Here is a 24416-nt window from a genome sequence, read left to right as displayed (position 1 = left end):
TGGACCGTGCTCCCCTCTTGCTGCCCTCTGAAAGTGACAGGGCTTGCGTTTTAGCCCACTTCAGGACCAGGTTAAATCAATTAAAATCTATTATTAATATGGCAGTGCAGTGACCTCACTGAAAGCCCCTAGAATTTCAGAATAGAAAGGGAAAAGGGAACAGGCAGTGAACTTTGGCTTTTCAAGTTTGCAAGAGAAGACAAGGAATAAGTGACCTTGTTTCAGAACTCAGGCCTTGGAAACAAAATTGCAGCATGAAAGGTATGGTGGGCGGGGCCGATGCCTGAGTGACTCTGTGTTCGTCCTTAATATATTATTAGTCTAAATATGGTACATAAGGGAAGGTGGTATAGCTTAGCGAGGGCTTTCATGACCTGGACATCCCTCTGCAAATGGGTCTGCAGTAGTCCTGTCACCATGTCTAGGAACCTATTTGAAAGAAAATTGGCTTCACATTTTGGTTTACGGATAAATACAGTCACAGCCAAGCTGGAAAATATCATCTTCACCAGCAACCTTAAAAATCACCCTCAGAAGGTCACTCATAATCTCTTCAGTTATACTCTCAAGGCAAGCCTGGCAGCGGTGCAAAATGCCTCTTGTCCCATTGTTTGGCAAAGTGCAAGTCTCTCTTCCTTGCTCTCTGCCTCTCTGTCTCTCTCTCTGTGTCTCTCTTTCTCTCTCTCTCCGTAAGGGACATATTCAGTGGTGTAGCCTTGATAAATGGCGGTGGGCTGTTTTGGCTGGATAATAAGCAGAGAGGAGTCAGAAGGAGAGAAATCATTAAGACCTGCTTACACATAATCACCCCAACGCCATCACCATCTCACCATCTCTTTTTTCTCCCCCTCTCTCTCTCTCTCTCCCTCTCCTTCTCCTTCCCAGATGAAAGGGGGGCCTTCTCAGGCTACACGCCGAATGAAAATGATGGAGAGGCTGATAAAAAAGAAAGAAGGAGAAAGATGAAAAGTGGTTTTGAAGTGGTTTGCCGCATTAGTCGGCTTCCCCCCACTGACCTTCCAATTTAAGCAAACAATACCTTGACTCTGAGATGCACAACGCTCAGGTATTCATGGAGAGGAGCTCGCAGCTCAGGGAAAATAGGAAAAAATGAGATGGGTGGACAGAGGGAGCGGTAGATGGATGGATAGATGGTGGAGGAGGGGGGTGCAGCACTCTTTCACTGAAGAGATGTTGTTTGTACCTGTGCATTCTTTGTTCGTGGAACTACGGGGCACTTGGTAGTGTCACACTTGATAGGATGGAAATGTGTGTGTTTATTTGTGTTTGGCTGCACACCAAGGGGTCGTGACATGGGGAAAAAGGAAATTTAAAATGGTCTGTGTGTGTGTGTGTGTGTGTGTGTGTGTGTGACTGCCTGTCTGTCTGCCTATCCGTGTGTATCTAAGAGAAAAAATAGAGAGCCTTGTGGAAGTGTAAATGTCTGTGTGCCTAAACATTATTTGGGCATGTTCCATGTTTGAAAGTCTGTGTGTTTGTGTGTGTATGCATGTATTTTTAATTGTGTGCACACATACGTACTGACAGCTGCCAATATGTTTGTATATACTGTGTATGCATGCATGTTCTGCACCTCTGAACACATGCTGCGCTGGTTTGCAGGTACCCAGCAGCTGCCTAGTGCACCTCCAGGGCAGTGTCAGTGTGCGATTGCTGTAAATGGACTCTCACTATCGTTTAAGATGGCGTAACGCATCATCCAATCACATGATTCCCTCCCCCTCATACCCTCTGGCCTCAACTGGTACCACGGCGTCATCGGAGGAGCAAAGCGACAATTTATATAAACGCAGAAACATACGGTACATACATGCATGCACGCACACATAGACACACGCGCGCACACAAACACACATGCACCACATGTCTCACATGGCTTCAGGGCCACCCATTCCAAGGATGTCAAAGATGGTTTCACCCTTTGTATCTCTCCTCTTTCATCGACACTGAATGATGGTGGCCTGCGTGGTTTGAGATTGTCATGGCCCAGAAACCCATTCTGAGTGACTGAAACGTAATAAGGCCATCTCCCCTCTGGGGGTACAATGTGATGCCAGCACAAAATGGTGTTGAAATCCTACGTTGGTTGTTGTCACTACCGGAGTGTGAGTTTCAAAATGGTGTAAAGAGGGTGAAATGTGGTGTAGAGATGGTGTCAGAATCAAAGAATAGAAGAAACAGACCTTTTACATTGCCTTGGAAAGTTTCAGATATAAAAGAAAGATTCACAGCCTCATTGAATTTCGACTTAAATCGAGGCTCGCTAGGCTTGCTGTACTTAAAAGGTACTATCCACTTACTCCAGTAGAGTAAGCATATTGTTTCTATCTAATTGACACTAAGCTCATGGCTATTACCATGTCAACACTGGATTACTGCTGCCTTTGAGCCTGTGGAGTGGTTGACTTGGCCCATATTCAGGCCCTGTTTTCCTTTCCACTCTGTCGTCTGCTGCTCACACACATACAGTCGGACAAGCACACATGCTCCTGCTCCCACACGTACACACACACACGCACACACACACACGGAAGCACTCCTTTTCTCTCTCCATCTCTCTCTCTCTCTCTCTCACACACACAGACACACAGGATCTCTCTCTTTCCATCCCTCTCTCTCTCCCTCCTCTCTCTTACACACACCATGCTCCAGCATTAGACGAGTGTTCCAAGGCCAACTTCACTGCTGCTGAAAGTCCCTCTCTCCCAGAAGCCCCTTGGTTCAGAGGCTAGACTGGCTAGCGATTGGCCGGTCAGAGGCTAGGCTAGTTGGTGATTGGCCAGCGAGGGCCCCTGGTGCACGGTGACAGTAATTAGCACACGCCAACCATTAACAAACACAGATTAGGCATGAACCCGCATGGCATGCTGCCATCACGGCGGTGTATGTATGTGTGTGTGAATGGTGGTATTCCCTTGTGAGTGTCTGAGTGGGTCTCATTTTTGTGGTTTGTGTTTGTCTGTATTCAAGACTTGGCATGTGTAAATGTGTTTGTTGCTGGTGCATGTTTATTCGTGCGCCTTTTTTGTGGGTTTGCGTATTTATCCTCTGCCCGTGTGCGCAAGTGTATGTGCATGCACATGAGTGCATGTGTGTGTGTGTGTGTGTGTGTTTGTGTGTGTGTATTTGTGTTCAGCCTCATTTCCTCTGTGCCTGCTGGTCAATTTTGGCATTTGGAGAGAAAGACGCTGTGCATTCCCCACGGCTCCTTCGCTTCCAGCACTGAATTAGAGATGGGACCATGATATGTGGAAATGATTTTTTAAACGCCACCAATCTCTCTCTCTCTCTTGCTTCTTTTCCCCCTCTCTCTCTTGGTCTCTCTCTCACTCTCTGTTCCTCCCCCTCTCTCTCTGGGCTGGTGAATCCGCCCTGCTGTGTGCGCTTAATGAAAGATAAGAGGGGTCCTCCACCACTGACACTGAGCCACGGACCCTCAGAGGACTGCGTTAATCTGCTTGGCTCCTAATGGGGGCCACTTTGTGTCTGCCGAGGATCATTTCATATCAAACAAATTGTGTCCTGTGAAACCCATTACATTTTGGGCCCTTTGGAGATGCTTCGCCCTTAGCTGACACATAGAGGACATCTTCGGCCCGACTTTTGACGTTGTAAATATTTCTTGAAACGGTCTTACACTGAGCATCTCTTTTCTAGTCAAAGATGGGCTTTGAGCATCTTTTAAAACCTGTCTAGTCTTTCATTATGCAGAGATAGGGAGGGTGGGGGTTGAAAATGGGGGAGAGGAGTGAGAGAGCCAGCAAGAAGAAAGAGCGAGAGAGGGATGAGAATGTGAGAAAAGGAGGAGAGAGGGATAACAGAGGGAGTGATGAAGGGTTAATGAACTCGGAGTCTCATCTTACATGTATTCAGTTTCTTAATTGTCTCTCTGCATGCGGTCTCGAAGCACATGCCAACGACATCAGGAATTTAAAGTAAGGTCTGAAATATGTTGGGAATATCTTTATTTACAGTTGATGTTGGCCTTGTAATTACACTTATGGAAAGGTGTTGATGATATACTGCTCACAAACAACAGTTTCCAGCTTCAACATAGAATGTAACTGGATTATTTCAGCTAGAAAATATGGTTAAAGGTGGTGTAAAATAGCCTACATGAGGAGGTGTGAAAACCCCTTCACAGACACCATGTTCCTAATACATCTCCACTCACCCTGCAAAGCACAACTGCCACGGTAAGCAGCAGCAGCTGCGACACATGTATAGTAAATTTCTATTTGTATTGACAATAGTGTAATCTGCTGGGACAGTGTCGCCCCTTGTGCAGGTCATCACTCTTAATGTTTACGCTATGTGTGTGTGTCTGTATGTGCGTGTGTGTATATGTGTGTTTGTGTGCACATTTGTCAGTGTGTGTATATGTATTTTTATTTGTGTGTGTGTGTGTGTCTGTATGTGTGTGTGTGTATATGCCATCAGTTCTGCAAGGGAGAAAACGGGGAGGGGGAGTAGAAAATGATCCAGGGCCGATACATATGAAACAGGAGGGCTCATACATAAACATAGCTCCAAGGCCCCGGGGCCAGGCAATCTACGAGGCAAATTGCTCACCAGTCAGCCATGGAGGCCGCACTGTTTACTATGCATGAGGTCTTGTGACATGCTTTAAAGCCGCCCCTAAAACAGGACGACTGGGCCGGCGGTAGCGAGGAGGTGGCTTTTCCTATTGCCATGGTATTCTTTCCTATGAAAAATATGTAGTGGGTGGAGAATGGATCATCGTTTTACTCCACAGAGCTGTTGTGTAGTGTACAGTAGCTGCCAGATGAAGGCACAGTGTGCGTGTGCATGTGTGTATGAGTGTGTATTTAGGTGTGCCAGCCTATGGGTGTGTGTCTGTGTGTGTATCTGTGTGTGTAGGATGAAAAATTGTATTTGTGATGCACTTATGGAGGAATTTCAATATACTGGTCTTGTGAGGTGCTTGTATTGTATTATCCTGTGTCTGAGTTATTATGTGTCCATTGAAAAGCAATGTACAGAGTTATCTTACAAGAGTAAATGCTGCATACTTATCTTTCTATTTATCATTTCTGACTGGGAAATGTACAAAATGATCATATAGATACTGTACTGTGTATCAGACAATAGAAATGCTGATAAAATAAATGGTTTCCTTCCAAAACACTATTTATCCATTTGGGAAAAAAAAATGTACTAGTCATTATTTAAGAACCACACATAATTACAGCGTAATCAAAGGTCCTAAGATGACTCGGAACCATAATAGGAAACCATAATATGCTTTTGTTTCATGCAAGTAATCATTCTGTAATAAAGAGCAGCATTTTTTTTTCCGAATGGTGCACGCCTTGTTTTGGAATGAAACTTCAAATACATGACAGACGAACTTGTTAAGGCGGAACTGCAAATATTGCATCAATATAACACTGTGAATGGGAGGAGATGTTAACATGTAAACAACCCACCAGGACCACAGCTGCCGCAGCCTGCATTTACCAGCCCTGAATCCCAGGGGGAGCCCTCCTCAATTCAATTTCAATCTGGGCGACCCCCAGGGTCCGAGTTCAAGTTCAAAGTCAGGCAACCGTGGCCCCGACAGGAGAATTGCCCACCCACGAGTGGGCCGCTCCGCAGCCAACCCCAAGTGAACCGTTCCTAGATGAGATCAGGCCAGATCCGATAGTAGATCTATTCAAATGTCCTTTACAAGAATGTGTGTGTGTGTGTGTGTGTGTGGGGAGAGGGAGGTGGTGGGGTACTGTCACATTACAAACACCTTTGCTGCCTCTCTCTCTCTTTCTCTGTCTGTCTGTCTTTTTCCCTCTCTCTCTCTCTCTCTCAGGCTATAATTATGCTAATAGTATGTATATAGCTGTGGCCCCGGAGGCTTGGGGCGTATTGAAGGCTCCCAGGTCTTTCTCTCCTGTAACAGTATTAGGGTGCTATTGAAAGGCGGGCGGCGGGTGAGAAGGGGGGCAGGATAGAGAGATAGCGCAGGGTGGCAAATGGGACATGACCACCGTGCTCTCTGTCACGACGCCGCCCATTGTCTGGCCAAAGAAAAGGGCCTCCGCCGCCAGCGGGACAATAATGAAGGAGCAAGAATGGGCTGTGCATATTAAACAACACAACGGACCGCTCAGACCAACCTGCATGGGTACGATGAAGGGGGAAGAGAGGGAAAACAGACAGAGAGAGAAAGGCGGGTATAAAAGGAGTGGGAGGGAATGAGGGAGTGGTAGAGAGAATAGGGTGGTTAATGTGAAAGAGGGCACAAAAAGAGGCCAAGACAAATAGATAACTGTAAAAAGAGACAGGTTGTTTTGTTTCTTCAAAGAGGTGACACTTGCTAACGTCAGAGGTCTAGTGCAGTATGCAATGCTCATCTACTCTCCTCCACCCTAACTAGGAAGAGAGACAGTATAGATATCACATATGAAGATGTCTGTCCTGTCTGTCACGTCAAATCCTCCAACACACCTTAGTCTTGCGGTACAGAGTGTAAGTAGCAGTGTCCTGCCTGTGCCTCCGTTCCCTCTCCTCCCCTCCCTCCTGTCCTCCTCTCTCCCTGCCTGAGTACGTTGAGAGGTGTCAACAGTAGAGGCGTGGGTGTGGGAGACTCTTCCATGGTTCACGGCTATCGCATGTGCCTTCCCGGCCATGCAGCGTGGCTACCATCTGTCCGCGTGTCACACAGTGCGCTGCTCTCGCACTTTCTCACTTTCTCCCTCTCTCGGCACATCTTTTCCCCTTCTTTTCCCTTCTCTCATTCTCTCACTCCCTCAATCCCTCCTCTCGTTTCCTGTCCTTGTCGACTCAACCTCTCTTCATTCTTCCTCCTCCTCCTTTCTCTCCTCTCTGTCACCCTCTCCCTCAATCTCCGAGGCAGGGGCGGGGGGGGGGGGTGCATATGGCCACTGCAGCACTATCAAGTTATCACTCCATAAAAGAGAGATGGAGAGGAGGAAGTATCTCAGACAGACAGAAGATGCTGACATTGGAGAAGAAGAGCTGGGCACCTATCACATTTTTGCAGAAGAAAACAACTGTTTTTTGTTTGTTTGATTTGTTCAGTTTAGTTCAATTCAGACTTCATTATAAATGCAAATGATTTGCAGTGAATACAAACCCTATATGCCTGACCTTAACGTACACACAAATGCAACAGAAAACACAAGACACATTAACACACAACCATGAACTAACAGAATAACAGTCTACGTTAAGGCAGATGAGTGTCTGCCCAAATCATGCTGATCTACTTAGCAGCCTGATGGCTGATGGCACAAATGAGTGTTTGTGTCTTTTGGTTTTGATTCTTGGCAGAAATGGATGCCGGAGGGGAGATAAAGTAACACTGAGTATGGGACCAGATCACCTGAGATTAATACTAACTGACTTCTTACTGCAGTATCACATTCAATACGAGGGTGTGTATGCATCTATGCTCCTCTCTTCGTTTAGAACCATGCAAGGAAAACTAAAGGAAGTAAAGGACGGAGAGACGGACATGCAGTACATGAAACAAGATGTTATGAGAAACATACTAGAGAGAGTAGGGAAAGAGAGAGAGCTGCAGCAGCACCTCTAGCAGACCAGTGTGTGGCAGTGTGCCACAGTTAAGAGTAGACCTTCAAGTATTATGTGGTACATGTACTGTATGTGGTGTGTGAGCGAGTGAGTGAGCATGTACATGTCAGTGTTTGTGTATAACTCCTTGCATTATTTATTGTGTGTGCATATTGCATTGATGTTTGTGTGTGTGTGTGTGTGTGTGTGTGTGTGTGTGTGTGTGTGTGTGTGTGTGTGCATGCATAGCATGTGTGCACTTGCGTGTGTGTGTGTGTGCGTGCGTGTGCCCAGCTCAGAGACAGGCAGACAGAGTGAAAACAGAGTACTAGCAGTAGCCAACTAGCCATAATATTGTCATTAAGGAATTCAGCAGATTAATAGCCTTAAATACCTGGAAATGTCCTAAGATCTAGTGTCTTTAGCTTGTAATTTCCTCTCTGGGTCCTAAGCACTAAACCCGCTGTGTTGTTCTTGGCATTCCCCAGTCGGACCAGAGAGCATCACACGGACACTGATACCTTCCTATGGGATCCATTCTCCTCTCCATTTGATGGAAACCAAAAAAGGGCCCTCAGCCAGACAGGTCCCATTATGTCTCAATGACAGAGCCCGGGGGTGAAAAACGCGCTGTTCTTACCTCAGAGCACCTTTGGGTCTCAAGGAGAAATGACATATGCCCCGATGAACGAAGGAGGAATGGCCAAATTCAGGTCAAGCTGTATGTTACTGGGCTTAAAGTTGTTCCAGCGTAAAATAAGTTTCTTAGTTGTGAATTATTAAAGAGGTGCTTTCTCCTTTCCATCACTCTTTGATCCATGATGAAAGTGTATGAGTGGGCACCCCTTGGACACCGTCAAACCATCTTGTGATATAACACACAGCCACTCACCATTTTGCTTTTCATTATTTTTGCTATTTAGCTCAGTACTTATCAAAAATCACAATAGCTGTTGGCGCTAATGATCCCCCAGTCCAGAGCCCCCTTTGCTCCCTGTCACATTCCCACCTCATGACCTCATGACTGGATGTATGCATTAAACAGATGTGGCTGGCTTTGCGGGGCCTGAAAGAGGATAGGACAGGCCTAGCCTCTAGGCTGGCCCTCTCTGGCCTTGAAGCTAGGGGCCTCTGGATCCAGAGGACAGGATAAATGGGATAGATGTGTGTGTGTGTGTGTGTGTGTGTGTGTGTGTGTGTGTGTGTGTGTAGGTGTGTGTGTGTGTGTGTGTGTGTGTGTGCGTGCGTGCGTGCGTGTGAGGGAGGGAGAGAGAGAGAGAGACAGTTTTGGCAAGCCTTTATTGTGCAATTAAATAGGTGTGGTTACAATTTTCAGTTGGTCCATATTGACACTTTTGCACCACAATCCACAAAGCAAACACACTAACGGAAATAAATAAGAGAGAGAGAGAGAGAGAGAGAGAGAGAGAGACAGAGAGAAATAAATAAATCCAATGTTAGATGACCCCAGATTGAAGCCACAATGCTGACAGACCAATAGCCCCTTTGATGATGAATTTTGTTTGTGATAGCTTCTCTGCTGGAGAGATGGCCAATGAAGTGCAGAGGGCTCCATTTCAATTGGATGGCTTTACCCACCTGCAGTCATTGTCCTGAGCACCTCTTATCTACTAATAGACATACTGTTCACACACACTGCAGTCGACTCAAAGGAAAGCATTAAATATAATCAACATAGAAGATGGATAATGTCCAACCATGAGTGCATGTTGAACAACCGCACACAACGCCCTATTGCAGCAAGTTGTGTTGCTGTGTTTGCAAGGAGAGCCGCCATTAGTGAAGCTGTCAGCGACCCAGGCGGTACACTCTAACTAGCCCACAGTCTCAGACCCATCTATTCTCACTATGCCACATTTGTATTCATTTTTTTCCCAAACCTGACACGGCAATCTGATGATGAACCAGCCCCATTATTTTTTGTACGCTAGCAGGAAGAGATAGATCCCCTAACGTTGTGCCTTCATAGAACCAACACTATCCCTCTATGTCAGAGGTGGGTAATATCCTGGCGGTCTGGGAGTCCAGAGGTGCATACAGAATGATGTCATTAATCCTCCAGGGCGATCTCTCTCTCTCTCTCTCTCTCTCTCTCTCTCTCTCTCTCTCTCTCTCGCTCTCTCTCTCTCTCTTTCTCTCTTCTACGACTGGCAATGCTGAAAACAGAGCCACATTTGCATGCTGCATATGTTGCCAGGTGGCTCTGTGGACCGCGGGTACAAATTAGATTTCCTGACAACAAGGTGTAAGGGGGGAAGAATGGTGGGAGCTGGCAGATTTGCTTTTGCTCTTCTTTCTTTCTTTCTTTTTTCTTTCTTTTTTTCTTTCTTTCTTTCTTTCTTTCTTTCTTTCTTTCTTTCTTTCTTTCTCTTTCTTTCTTTCTTTCTTTCTTTCTTTCTTTCCTCTTTGTATCTTTGTGGCTTTATCTATGTATATATATTTTTTCTCTTTCCACTTCTTCCATTATTACTGTCCTCAAAGCTTGAGCAATATCAAAACATACGATTACACAAGATTGAGCAATCTGAAGTTACGCATCACCATGTCATTGAGCAGAAGAATCATGAATTACTTATCGCGTTGACGGGATGGGAGAAAAGTACACAGTGGACAAGGGAAAACTGACTACGCTAGTCTCATTTTTCAGTTTTCACTAAATGGTGACCTATTGATCAGTTGTGGGCAAACGCAACCATCTAAAATGATCCCTCTTAGGGGCCAGACACACACACACACACACACACACACACACACAAGGCAATCCAAGGCCTTCACCTTGACATTGGGGGTGGATGAAGAAAAAACAGCTATGAATGGGGGGCTTAAACTTTTCAGACTGGACTTGAAAGCTGAGAGCGGTGTGTCTGTCTCGCCTGCCCCTTCCCCCTCCGAGCCCCCCAGGGTAATGACATTGTCTGTGTCAGTCACCCTGGAACTACCCTGGATGCTCCAAAATGGCTTTACACACATTGTTTGCCACCAGCTCCCCGACAGAGGACAGGAAAGAGTGTCTAGGTTGAGGATAACGTGAGGGGGTCCCTTATATTCTTCGTAGTGCTGCGACCAAGGCCTTGATCTCATAAGAGACAATGGGAAGGGGCATCAAAGCGAGTAGCGTGTGCATTTGAGTGTGTCAGCACACTCATGCATGTGCGTGTGTGTATGTGTGCGTGGGTGTCTGTGGACCCGTGTTTGTGACAAGAGTGCGTGTGGTGAGTAATAGAGTATATTCACAGGAGTGGTGGTTGCTTTTATGTTGTCCACTGATACTAAGATGCTGAAACCGAATTCATTGTTGCCGTTTGCCTCGTTTACCCCATATTCACCATTCCACCATCATTGATCCGTCCCTTCAATTATCGGCCAGGTTTGTCCCCAATCAATTCCTATCTCACCCTCCCTCATCTGTCTATCTCTCTCCTTCTGTATTCCCTTTCTTCATTCTTCACATTACCCCCTTGTGTCCTCTACCGCCTCCCCCCCACCTACCTCACACCCTAAGGTCTCCGGGGTCACTCCCTCCAAGGTGATTCGTAAACACCAGCTCGCGGAGAAATCAATACTTTATCAACAAGCCACAAGGGGCTTTCGCACTTATCCTATATGATCTTTGTGGTAAAGGCCTCCGAGCATCCATCTCCTCCTCTGGTCTCCTCCCTAAGCTCTGTTGCTAAGACAATCAGAAGAAAAGAGAGGGGGATGAAGAAAGGGGGGGGGGGCAAAGGAGGGAAAAAGAGAGGCAGTAGAGAGGGATCGAGTGGGGTCTAGAGGCTTGCTGTTAGAGGAGGGATTTGCTGCTCCGTTGCTTTTAGCTTGATCTGCATCTGATTAAGGAGAGAGGGCAGAGCGTTGTCCTTCACCCCAGTGCTCCCCTGTCCCACCATTATGTACCCTGGCACTGAGATCCATCATCCACCTACCACAGGCCGGGCTGCCATAGCCTGGGGACTTATTAGACTGGCCCTGCTCTGCTCAACACAGCCCCACTCTGCATACCGTGGAGGGGAGAAAACCTCCGATACTATAACATATATTTACCACACATTCCGATGACTCTGATGTAGTGTAAAGGAAAACAGTGTACACATGTGTAAGTACCTAAGAGTAGGTGCTGTGGCAATATCATATTTGCTGAATGCATTGAATTTTATTGTGGAAAAATACAATTTTGTTCAAAGGTTAAACAGATCAATGGAGATATTATTCATGTGCACAGTAGATATCCACCAGTCATGCCACCGATGAATGTGCTGAATTATACATGATAGAAATTGTGATATATAACAATATACAGTGATATATTGATCTTGCTTTCTGGACAGTGAGTGGAGGTGCCAATGCCACAACGCACAATACCATATCAAACAAAATCCAGAGGCTGTGAATTTGGTAAATCTCAACTGTATAATTTTGTCTTATACTGTATGTCCCTCACCAACTCATTTCCTTAAAGGTCAAATCCTTAATTCAAACCTAAACCTGGGTAGCGCCACCACAGAAAACTAAAGCATGCATTTGGAAGTGTTTTATCTCTCAAAATGTATTATTAATATATGCTCCAAAATGATTATAAGTTACAGTTTATATTCAACTGTAAATCATAAGGTTGTGGAGAATACTCCCTATTCTCTGTGCTGTCTTGCTCCCAGTGGGTCCTGTCCAATAAGCCTGCGTCAAACTCGTCAGACTCGGAGTGAAAAGTGGCCGGGGCCGGCATGTGCAAACATCAATCCTAAATTTCCAGCCTCAATACCATCATGACCTTGGTTTGGAATGACATCTATTTGCTGGCTGGCTGCACACATCTCTTTGCAAATTGTATGGGCCAGGCTAATTTGTTTTTATGCACGTTTAGTCAAGAATGTGATGCCACGTTAGCTTTTGGGAGCACCGCCAATATGGTCTGGGGTTCGGAGTGACAGACAGAAAAAAGGGTGATTGAGGATGATTGTTCTGCCGGTTGTGTTGATGTATGAATAGAAAGACCCAGTGAACGCATCCCGGCGAGGGTTCACGGCAGCCAGAAATCCTCCTGGGACCACCTAAAGCTGAATATCATCATCTGTACATGGAAATAAACAACGACCTTTAAAGCTAGAATCCTGGAATGCAGACAGGTGCTGGACACAACCTCAACAAATCTTAAAGTTGAATACACTCTAAATGTGCCATGAAAAGCATTAAATACATTTTTAAACGTGAATCATTCCGTGTGAGCAAAAAAACGTACATGAACAAAAAACTTGTCAAGCCTGTGTCTGCAGTATGCTCCCTTGACCTGCTAGCAAAACAAATGCTGTGCCCTCACTAAACTGAAATGTAAACACAGTTCATGCAGGAAAATATTTGCCTTCCTCATAGCTGAAGTGACCTCTCAGCTATACACAGTCAACCTCAAGCCGTTGTTCCATTATCTCTTTAGCTGGGAGTACAAAAAATGAGTCTCAGGTTGTGCTACCTTCACACATGCAGCCTCATTACCATCAGCATCATCAGTTTTTCAAAGCGGCCTGGAGTAAATCACCCCAACGAGTTTTCCTCCACAGGAAAAACTAATGAAGCTCTTCACATGACCCGACTTTACAGCAAATGGATAATTTACAGTACACCTAGAGTACACACAGAGAGATAAGTCTCTGCTACTCTTTATCATACACACACACACCCACACACACACACACATACACACATGAACGCCCCTCTCCCCACATGTCCTCCCATGACCGGGGCCCAGTTCACCAGCTCACACGAAGCTGTCTTCATATTACGTGACAGAAATAGGCCCCAGCGTCCCACACATATACATTCAGGGAAATACCGTCTATAACCTGATATGTGTTATTTTGAACATGCCCTGCACGTACGCACATAGGGCAACACGGACAGACAGGTTAAAGGGTCATACACAGATATGGACCTGTGCTCTCTCTCTCTCTCTCACACACACACACACACACACACTCTCACACAAACCTATACATAAATGCACACACACACACACACACACAGACTGTACTCTGAGGATCATGTCAACGTGTCTGCAAAGGTTACATTCCACAGACATAGTTCACATATGTCTTAATGATATATGTGATATATATGACTTAAGCATGTTCGCTGTTCAACATGTTCCATACTGTAGTTACAGACCAGACAGAAAAAGACTGAGCAGAGGGCAAGGAGTTCATTTTCCACTGCAAAAAAAAGTTTTAAATTCTCTATCTCACACACAAATGAGACCACAATGGGACAAATAACCTCAATTCTCCCAGAGTTTGGCAATGAATTCTAATATTCTGAAGCCTGTATTTCTCTCCCAATGAAAAGACCTTATATACAAAAGCTTTCTGCTGTAGACTGGTTTCATAAATGAATATATGTATTCTTATTGTTGGAAGGAACAAATCAGGGCACAAAAAGTGAGACGCACAATGGGATTGAGATGGTCACACATAATGGTCAAACCTTGATCACACAGTTCCACCGCTCAGCACACCGCGGCCTTTGAGGGCCATCTGCATACGACTGGATCAAACCGCTGCACTACGGTGCTACCACATGCCTTTGATCTTAAACGCGTCACATTCTTCAGCGCAGTGAAATGTAGCAATGTGTTGATGATATGACAGAAAGCGGCATCGGTTGAGCATTGAGTGGCGTAATTGAATGAGTGCCAACTTGTCTCCTTTTGTCCTTGGGTGCTGGAATCCAACATGCTCTGAGGTCCACTGATAATAGATGTCCTTTCATGAACAGGCGGCCTGCTAGCCACACATTGGCCTCATACCCTTTGGCAGCCCAAGGCTACACCTAGCCCACATCAAGTAAGACGTTCGACCAACATTTGATTGAAACTGGAATGGAAGAGATACAAGAGCATGCAATATGGCTTCGGGGATGGAGTGCAGCTTCGACGCAATCTCACAGACGGGGTGATATCAGGAATATCTGGTATATGCTTGTGTAGCCGTAGGTTGTTCCATAGGATTAGAAAGCAGCATTATCTCTCCACAGCTTTAATGTGAACATAGACCACACTGGGTTTAGCCGTGTGTCAATCAAGACACACTCAGACTCGCCGTCCAGTAAAAGCTATTGAAGGCATTCTTTATTTATATATTCTGGGAGTATGTTAATGTATGTACATTATGAAAAATATACATAAATGTGCAAACTGTGCCACAACATGCTACAATGTTATACGTATATCAGTATCACTGAAGGGATGAATCAAAAGTTAATGAATTCATTGACATTCAGCACATTATTTTTCACAGTTTTAAGAGATGGAAAAATTGGGAAAGAGGAAAAACTGACATTAGGCTGGTAAAATGGATGATTTAATCTGCAGTGCTGATTCACACGCAGCCATGAGCAAAACCGTGTTCCTATGTAGAGGAAAAAGTACATGAATAAATAGAACACCTACAGAGTAATCTGCATCTGTGTACTGTGGTCGTATGGAGAGGATATATTGAGTCCATATGTTTACCTGAAGTCTCAATCTGCTCTGTCCTCACCTGCAGCCTTACGGGGTCGAAGGTCTTTGCTGCATCCAAAAACAACAGCTGAATCATCTCTCTTTTCACTCCTCTTTCTCTCTCTCTCTCTCTCTCTCTCTCTCTCTTTCTCTCTCTCTTTCTCTCTCGCTCACCCACACCATCTCCCTCTCTCTTCATATTTCTGTCGGTCTTTCTCTCTCATTCTCTCTCTCTCTGTCCCCTAATTCTACCTTCCATCTTGACATCCCTCAGCCTGTCACTGATTCATGCTCACCTCCTCCCCGACCCACAGCTCCTCCGTCCCTCCATCCGTCACCCTGCTGTCCTGGGGCGAGTAGACAGGAGCTGGACTGACTGTACAAGAGGTCTTGGAGGGGTGACCACTCCCTGCTGTCTGCTCAGCTCTTGTCGTTTGCCTGATGACTTATGACTGTCCATTTAAATGGCAAATCGGTTCTTTGTGTGTGGAGATATGTCATTTTTCGGAAGGCAATATTTTGTTTATGTGGTTCTTTTGTTTCCTGCACTAATCAATGTGCACTTAATCATAAGCAGATGTTAATGGGCATTATGGGTAGTGGGCTGTGTATAGTAAAGTTATGACCTGGGCAAGATGCAGCCTACCTGCTCCACTGGTTCCCAGCTGGTTCCAAATGACCCTCTAGGCCAAAGAAAAACAAGAACGATATAAAAAACCCAAATATATGCAGCTACGAAAAAAATTTCAAAATAAAAGTTTCACATAATTTATCAATAGGTGCTTCCATTGAGAACTAGTTAAAAGGACTCCTGTCCCAAGGAGGTCACCCACATGTAGGCTATGGCACTTTTTGCAAACTTGCTTGCAAACACTTCATCACAGGAAAGAGAAGGTGCTGACTGAGCATGTCTGGAGAACAATGCCCACAGAGGACTTTCAGGTAACGTAATGACAACATATGTTAGCATTAACATTGGTCGCTTTGCTAAATTAGCCTGCTGGCTAGTTAGCTAGCTAACAAAGCCAAAAAACAGATATTTGTTGGGCAAGGAATAAAGAGCAGTTTCCTGTTACAGTAGTCTAAATTTGGAAATTATCAGACTTCACTCACTTAAAACATTGCTAAATGGATTTACACACACATCACAGCAGGTATCGCTAATTTTCTTGATTGGTTGTTCTATATTTAGCCATTATTTGCACAGAGCCAGTTCTCCATGATGGTGCTACATGTGATTGCTAAAAGATTTGTGAGGCCTCTGTAAAGCCTCAATTTTATTTTGTTTTTCTTCTTTTTTATTTTTTATACAACTGTGCTTAGTTTGTAAATTCAAGCAGGCTACATTCCTGTATGAAATGTATTTGCTATCCAGAATGAGCAAAAATGTGTGGCAAATTACACAGCAAGGCAACTTTCTAAAACTTCATCAAACTTCAACTTCAAATTTAACAAATGATGCCTTCAATGCCCTTTCCCATGATATAGTTTCTTCTAGGCAAGCTAAGCTCATCAGAACATGTTATGATTGAATGAATGGGCCACAGTTTTGAATTAGGAGGATAGTTTTAACAATTGTGAACTTCTCTCCTCTCTCTAAAAAAAATTGATCATTTGAAGCATTTAGGTTTTTTTGTCAAAATTTTGGCCGGCTGATACAGTGCAACACAGTAAGGAGGTGTGTTGTTTCATTGCTGGTGTGTGTGTGTGTGTGTGTGTGTGCCTGTCTCATGCATATGTCAGCTCCTCTTTCTCTGTGCATGTATATGTATTTAAGCCACTGCCGGACGCGCCCAAGCCTGGACTAGCAGTCACTGCTCCATTCCCCATCACACACACACACACACACACACACACATACATATAGTATATCTAGGTCAAGGCAGCCAGGGGTAATGGGAAAAGCCTGAGGCGTATCTGCCAGGCAAATGATCTTATGAAATGATTAAAGAGTGGTTTCTCTTACTGAAGGAGGGGATGAAATAAGACTAGTGGTGCATATGCATATGTATATGTTTATATGTACATGCACGTGTTAGTGTGTGCGTGCGTGTGCATGCATGTGAGTGTGTGCGTGAGTGTGTGTGTATTGGGCTAATCCTGCTTCACCGGTATCCAACAGTTCCCTGTGAGCAGGAAAGAGGCAGTTAGGGGTTAGTGGTTAGAGAGACTAAAGAGAGACTTAGAGAGGTTAAAGCCCCTATGTCGGCAAACATCCGTCCTGCTGAAGTGTCCTTGTGCAAGACACTGAAACCCCTCCACCTCCAGGGGTTGCTGTCATGTAGCCGACCCTGCGTCTCTCTAGGCTGTGGGACTGCTGAGGAGGGCAAGCAAAAAGAGAATTTCCCTACGGAGATCAATTTAGTATCCCATTACATTACATTAATCCAGAAATAGGGGTCTGAGTTGAGTTAGATGATAGCCACTGTGCTTCACTTACTTCACACCCAGAGCTTCCTCAATGCCATATGCCACAGCATAACACACACATACAAACGTTGTTTCCCTTCCCATATCACTTTCACTTTGTTCCCAGACAACCATATGCTGTAGAGTGTAGTGAGCGGAGGCAGTATTCATGGAGAGACAATGACATGTTTAATGCTGATTTTGATGCACATAATATAGGACAGCCTTAGCCCGGGGGACACAGTCTTTCTGCATGTTTTTGAACTCCACACGAAAAGGGAAAGCCTGGTAATCCGCTTTATAAATGAAGGCCTGTAATGAAAGGGTGGTGAGGTATGTGCGCATATGGAGACTAGAAGCAAAGGTGGAGATATTGTATGAAGACATTTTATCTTACGCCCAGAGGAATTGAACTATTCTTCCACCAACAGTAGAACAACCTAAAAAAAAAAAAATCTGCATCTCAAGTGCTTCCTTCACTGTTATTGTTTATATTGTTAGACAAGATGTAACTAGTGTGATGTGATGCATATTTTGTACTTGCAACACTCAAAATGATGTGATAATAAAAGATAATGAAATATGCTATGTTAAAACTACCATAATGGAAAATGTTCTTCTTCAAAACATGCATGCTTCTCTCAAGGGACTGGGAATTTTAATGAAGAGAGGGGAAGGACAGAATGTGTCAAGTTCTGTCAAGTCAACTCCACTGTAGCAATACTGTTTGCTAAAGGCATTAGCTCTATTGCAAGGTGCTGACAGATATGCAAACAACCAGACTATGTGTTAATGACTGCTAGCTAACTGTGTGAATAGCAAGGTGTTGATTAGTGCTGCGGCTAGCAGCTGTAGCCAAGACAAGCCTAGCCTACCGTGGTGAGTTATAGCATATAACCTCACCCAACAATAACTAACTTCTGTCTACAGCAACAGCAATCGTAGTCACTTCTGCTCTTGTCCTGACAGACGCGCTGCTATCTCATTGCAGTGCTGGAGTTTGCCCCTGGCCATTTGGGGAAAGTGGGAGAGGATAAATGAGACCCTTTTGGACAGCGGTGAAGTGACCCACATGTTTTCTCTGGTCATCTCTCCATCTCTCCTCTTGTCCTCTCTCATTTTGTTCTGTTTCCCTACTGGCCATCCCTGGTGTGACTCTCTCTAACTCTCGATTTGTCTCATTCTCTCCCCACACACTCCTCCACTGCCTCTGCACTAATGCCAACACCCCACACACCCCACACACACCCCCCACCTGCCATTAGTGTTGCCACAGTGACAGCAGACAGATGTTTGGTGTAGCAGAGATCAAGCTGTAGGCTGTGCGGCGAGGTACCACTGTTGCAAGGCAGAAACACAGAGTGCAGGACGGGACATGGAGTACACACATGCAAACATACTAACATACTGCATGTACAGCACAGTGACAGCTGCAACACGCATGATATCTCTCTGTTATACGTAAACATACACACATATAAGCACTTTAAGTAATTGTAATTTCTTCTCATCATCAAACACATAAACACACACAAACAAACACTCACATGTCAGTGTCTACATCAGAAGAGAGAGGGGATGTGTGGTTCCCAGTGTCATAGGACAACCATCACAAGAGATGACAAACACATATAATCAGATCTCCAGAGACCCATCCTGCTGCTGCCAGATTCATTACAACTGGACTAACACATACATCAAAACCATCAGATGGCAACTATAGCTTACTGACACACACACACACACACACACACACAAAGATACGTGTAGCAACATAGCACACACACTGACATAAATATCCACACACACACACACACACACACACACACACACATGCTGACATATGTAAACACATATGCATGCACACACAGTTATATACACACATTGCACACACTGTCAACACTCATTGTCGTCATATTAACACACATCTCATATCAAAGGAATTGTCCCTTTGACCCTCTATGCCACATAGACCAGAATAATCGCATAATCTCCAAACTAAGGAGCGATATACATATCCAAATGACTGGCTGGACCGTCCTGTCATTCCATCAGTTGGGATTTGCATATGTGTGATGTATTTAACACATTCTCATGCTTGATCCACCACACCATAATAACATAGCATATGAATCAACCTAGGCAAACCTGGAGCTGATTTATACCCTCTCTGGAGGGTCTGTCTGGGGTGTTTGAAGTGGAGTGTGTATGTGTGTGTGTGTGTGTGTGTGTGTGTGTGTGTGTGTGCGTGTGTGTGCAAGTGCAGATGCACATATATACATATATAGGTGTTTATGTATGTCTGTGTGGGTGGGTGGGTGCAGGCATATGTGTGTGTCTGGGGGTTCACCCGTCTGATGCATGTCGTCTAGACAACATTTGTGCCCCGCGTCCGAAAGGGGTGATTGTCTTATGCAAATGAGGCCACGCTAGCTGTGACAAGTCGTCCAGCATGTGGGTCATGTGACGTGAGAGAGCAAGGCTCAGCAGTGACGGTTGATAGCCTGCTTTTTTTATTTATTAGCACGGCCATTGTTCACCATCACCTCTCCAGGCAGTGATGACATGGGGCGGTATTCAGGCCAATAGAAAGAATATAATGTGCGATTTGTCATAACCTTTATGGTGGTGATATGGCTCCAACATACAAAAGCTTTCCAATAAGCTATTTAAGAATGCAAATGAATAGTGTCATGTGGTTCATTTTTCTCAAACCTCCTTCTCTTCAACAAAGGACAACGTTTATATCTTTGGCTTCGGAATATTTTTCAAAAGAGGCCTAAAGGAAACTGTATTTCATATTGAAAACTGACACATGAAACATTTACTGTTTTGGTCATGACAAGGCGTGAGCAGCATTTCGTATGGATAATGATGAGGTCGCATATGCAGCACTGTGGGTTACAACTCCTCTGCATCCCACCCAACTCTCCTAGTCCTCTCCACCAAATGTGGCAGCCATTTTCTTGTAGCTCCCAGTCAAAATGCCCTCTTTAATTATGGAAAACCAGAAGGGCTGTGGTGGAGAAGGAAAGCACTGTAAGGGTTGAGAGTATGGGGGGTTCTGGGAAAGGGGGGATATGGACTTGACAACCCAGGGCATGAATCGTGTAAATGGATTTCAAAGCAGATGACCTGCATGCTGATCTCATGATCTGTGCCTTCCAGTCCTTCCTAAATACAAGCTTCTCCTTCTCACTTCTCTGTCTTCTTTCAGTCTGTTTTTCTCTGTCTCTCCCTCTTTCTCTTACACACACACATATAGAAATCACACCCCCCTCACATGACATAGCCCAGGGTATTATCATAGGATATGTCCAGAGGTCCATGCTGACCTTTGACCCCAGTCTCTGGGATAGAAGGGGGCCCCGTTCTCTGCCTGAGCATAAAGAGTGGCGGGGGCCAGCGGCGGTATTGTTGGATGGGGCCGCTGACTGACAGGTCATTTTTCACCCTTTGGTTTTTTTTTATACAGCAATTTTATCTCGCAAAGTAACGCCTTGGCAACCATGAAAGTGTAGCTTCAATGTGCTTGTTATTGTTAAGCGATGATCCGATGCCATTCAGAGTATAAAGGTAGCCAAGGTTTTCTCCAGAGTGAATTTCAAAAAGGTTGATTCTGTTTAATATGTGAGGACTTGTTAGATTCTTTTTCTTCATTAACTACTGTCTGTCAAATATGAATGCTTCATATTTGAAAAAAAGCCAAAGTAAAAACATAAAAATAGAAATAGAATAGGAAACAAACCAAAAACCCACAACACATTTTTTTTTTATGCATTTGTTTACTTGAATTACTCGTGTGTTTACAACCACTGACACACACCAACGCACACTAGTCTCAGTAGCCGTGGCTCTCCGTCTTCTGTTGGTATCTGGCGCTGTATCAAAGCAGGGGAACGAGACGCGCTCCAAGTTTTAAATTGAATTTCATGCTGGATTAGTGGCACTCCTCTGAATTGCATGTGAGCCTCCCCTAATGACGCGTTCATCTTCACACTCTAGAGATGCTGTGTTGTATGTGTGAGCGTTTGTCCATGTGTGTTTTCCATCAATTAGAACAATCAGCCTAGTGGCATACCAGATAGGTTAGCCCTATCAAAGGAAACTATTGTTTTGTCGGGTTCTCCTGGGAGGCGTAATGTACATAATATGGACAGAGTATAATTTTTACTGTAACCCTCTATTAAGAGATTGTCTGTGGAATGCATCAACTACAACTATGTACATTACAACGTGTTTTTTTTAATCTGTATTGACTAAGTGTCTGCAGTGTTCTGCACTGCATATTGCATTATTTGACTAATTGTTTAATAAACTTTGATGCTGATCAATCAACTTCTATCTTGACAATGCACACATATGCTTGCTAACAAACACCCATATGTACGTATGTGCACACTTACACACATACACACACACATACACACACACACACACACACACACACACACACACGCGCGCGCGCGCTCACTGGTCCACTCCCCTCTCCCTCCTTTCCTTCCTCTCTCCCTCTGTCCCTGGCCAGGTCTGATGGGGTCCAGGCAGCCTTGGGTCTATCTGTCCTTTGCCATGTGTCCTCTTTAGCACTGACCCATGCTGGGGGAGCAGGGACTGGGGCCCGGGGGCTGAGGTGGGAGGGGAGGGAGGGAATGTGGGAGGGGGGGGGGGGTCGGTTCTGCTAGAGGCAATGGCTGAACAGAGGGCAACAGCGTGGGGGTTGAATGTAAGCCGTGCAGGCCTCTCCTTCCCCTCCCATCCACCGCTCCACCCCTCCCTCGTGATCCTGGCCTGAATGACATGGATGAATAACAGAGATGTGCAGCGGTACAGGCTGCCCTGCCGCTGACCCTGGCTGCTCTGGCCAGGCCAGGGACTTTGTGTGTGTGTGTGTGTGTGTGTGTGTGTGTGAGTGAGTGAGCATATTTGTGTGTGCAAAGTTTCATTTTTTCATCGGTGTGTGTATCCGTATATGTGTGCTCACATGTGTGGATATGTGTGTGTGCGCAGGTCTTTGTGTGTTCATTTGTGCTCGTTTGTGTGTTAGTGCATGAATACGTGTGTGTGTGTGTGTGTGTGTGTGTATTTGTGTGTGGCCAGCAGGGGAAAATAAACAATGTGCTCTCCTTGTCAAAGGCAAGGCCCCGGGGCTGTGGAATATCTCGGACACAGCACACACAGGGAATGAAATCAAGCAAAGGAAGAGGGAGAAAAAAAGTGTCTTTCTCCATATGGCACATGGCTGAGGCATGTCACTATTACACACACATGCGTGCTTCTGTGTGTGTATTTGTAAGCAGCCATTTATAATGCTTTTTCAATACAAACGCATAATGTGTGGGGCTGTATGTGTTGAATTTGTTAGATAGTTGATCTAGTATTCACATCAATGCCATTACATCAACAATTTTAGCATTTTGACCTATGCATGTGCACACACGCACACACACAGAGTTCATATCCTTTACTCTGTTAGCACATAGTAAAACTCTGACACTCTCTAAAGGATATGAACTCTGCATGCATGTGAGTGTGCATGTGTCTGTGTCTGTGTGTGTTTTCCTGTGATCTACAGATATTGTGCTTTGTTCTGGTTCAGAATGTCTTCTGGAATACAGCTGAGGGACAGAGAGAGAGAGAGAGTTAAACAAGCCAAGAAAGAAAGAAAGAAAGAAAGAAAGAAAGAAAGAAAGAAAGAACATGCAGTTGTCTGATCAGTTGTCAGCTACTGCGGTTGTCAGATATCAGATATGTTGAGAAAGAGGACCAAAGCCTTTTAGACTGACTGAAAACTGTGGATGAAGGTGAGAAATCTGTGCAGATGTGTGAATGTGCATTGTAAGCATTTCACATTATCAGGTCATATTTAAAGATGGAAGTACCATATATACAGAATTTTGTTTTGGCTCATTCACAGATATATGTATAGAAATACATACAGTCCATATAGACTGTGAAGGGCGACCCGGCTCCTGTTTGGCTGAGGCTGGCGCGGCTGCAGCAGGAAGCTTTGTGTAGCAGGGTGGCAGCTGGTATGAATGAGCACTTTAAATGCTCCTTGGTACACCTCAGGGGGATGAGCAGGAGGCTAAAGGTGATGATGGAGCTAAAAAAAAATGTAAAATGGTGAAATAAAAAATATTTTCTTACTCTAATCAGCCCTGTCTTCTATTGTTTATTGATACCAACCTCGACCAATAACCACATATTACTGTTATTTGTCTTAAGTGATAATATTCCAAACAGTAAAAAATCAGGGGTCATAGAGAAATCTTCTATTCTATTCTATTCTATTCCATTCTATTCTATTCCGTACCAGGGAGCTGTATTTCTTGCTACTGTACTCTATCATTGTCAAACCTATCTGTGTGGTCTGGTGATTAATGGCGCAATAAAGACGGACATTTCCGATGACTGCAATGACACGTGCAGCAGTAACGATGCTATGCAAATTCACGGCAATCAATCTTGGCACGGAAGTGGTTAAGTTTCAGAGGGAGGTAGAACAAAAAGCCAGCCATATTGGCGGCGGTGTGTGCCAAGTGGTAGTCATGGCCCCTGCCCAGCCCTCCTATTACGAGGCTGGCAGTGAGTTGGCCTGCCCGCTGGGGGAAACAGGGAGCTGACACCAGGAACATATGCAGCAACACCTGATTGCTGTGCCACCGCTCTGGACCCGACTGCCACAGAGCAGACACGCAGCACGCCGAGACTCTACATACACACACATATGCTGCTGAATCTGCATGCAGGCATACATATGCATACACACACACACACACACACACACTTGCAAAGGAACATAGCAAGCACTCATGTATATGCTGATAGTCACTTTAAGGGCCCTCACAAGCTGGCAGTATACCAGCAGATGTGTACAATATACAGAATACAGCGGAACACGTCATTGCTAACTGAATATACAATGCAT

General features: G+C 44.8%; 1 protein-coding gene across 1 annotated transcript in view; it reads right to left on the bottom strand.

Annotated features, from left to right (window-relative positions):
• Positions 1–833: 833 nt before the first annotated feature.
• taf5 (TAF5 RNA polymerase II, TATA box binding protein (TBP)-associated factor) overlaps positions 834–24416 on the bottom strand; it is a 221842-nt gene continuing 198259 nt past the window's right edge. The window contains exon 12 of the transcript XR_013504303.1: positions 834–848. The gene's annotated coding sequence lies outside the window, so the exon portion shown is untranslated. The remainder of the gene's footprint in view (positions 849–24416) is intronic.

The sequence above is a fragment of the Centroberyx gerrardi genome, chromosome 3 (assembly GCF_048128805.1).
Source record: "Centroberyx gerrardi isolate f3 chromosome 3, fCenGer3.hap1.cur.20231027, whole genome shotgun sequence".
Lineage (NCBI taxonomy): Eukaryota > Metazoa > Chordata > Actinopteri > Beryciformes > Berycidae > Centroberyx > Centroberyx gerrardi.
This window is presented reverse-complemented; position numbering and strand designations above follow the sequence as displayed.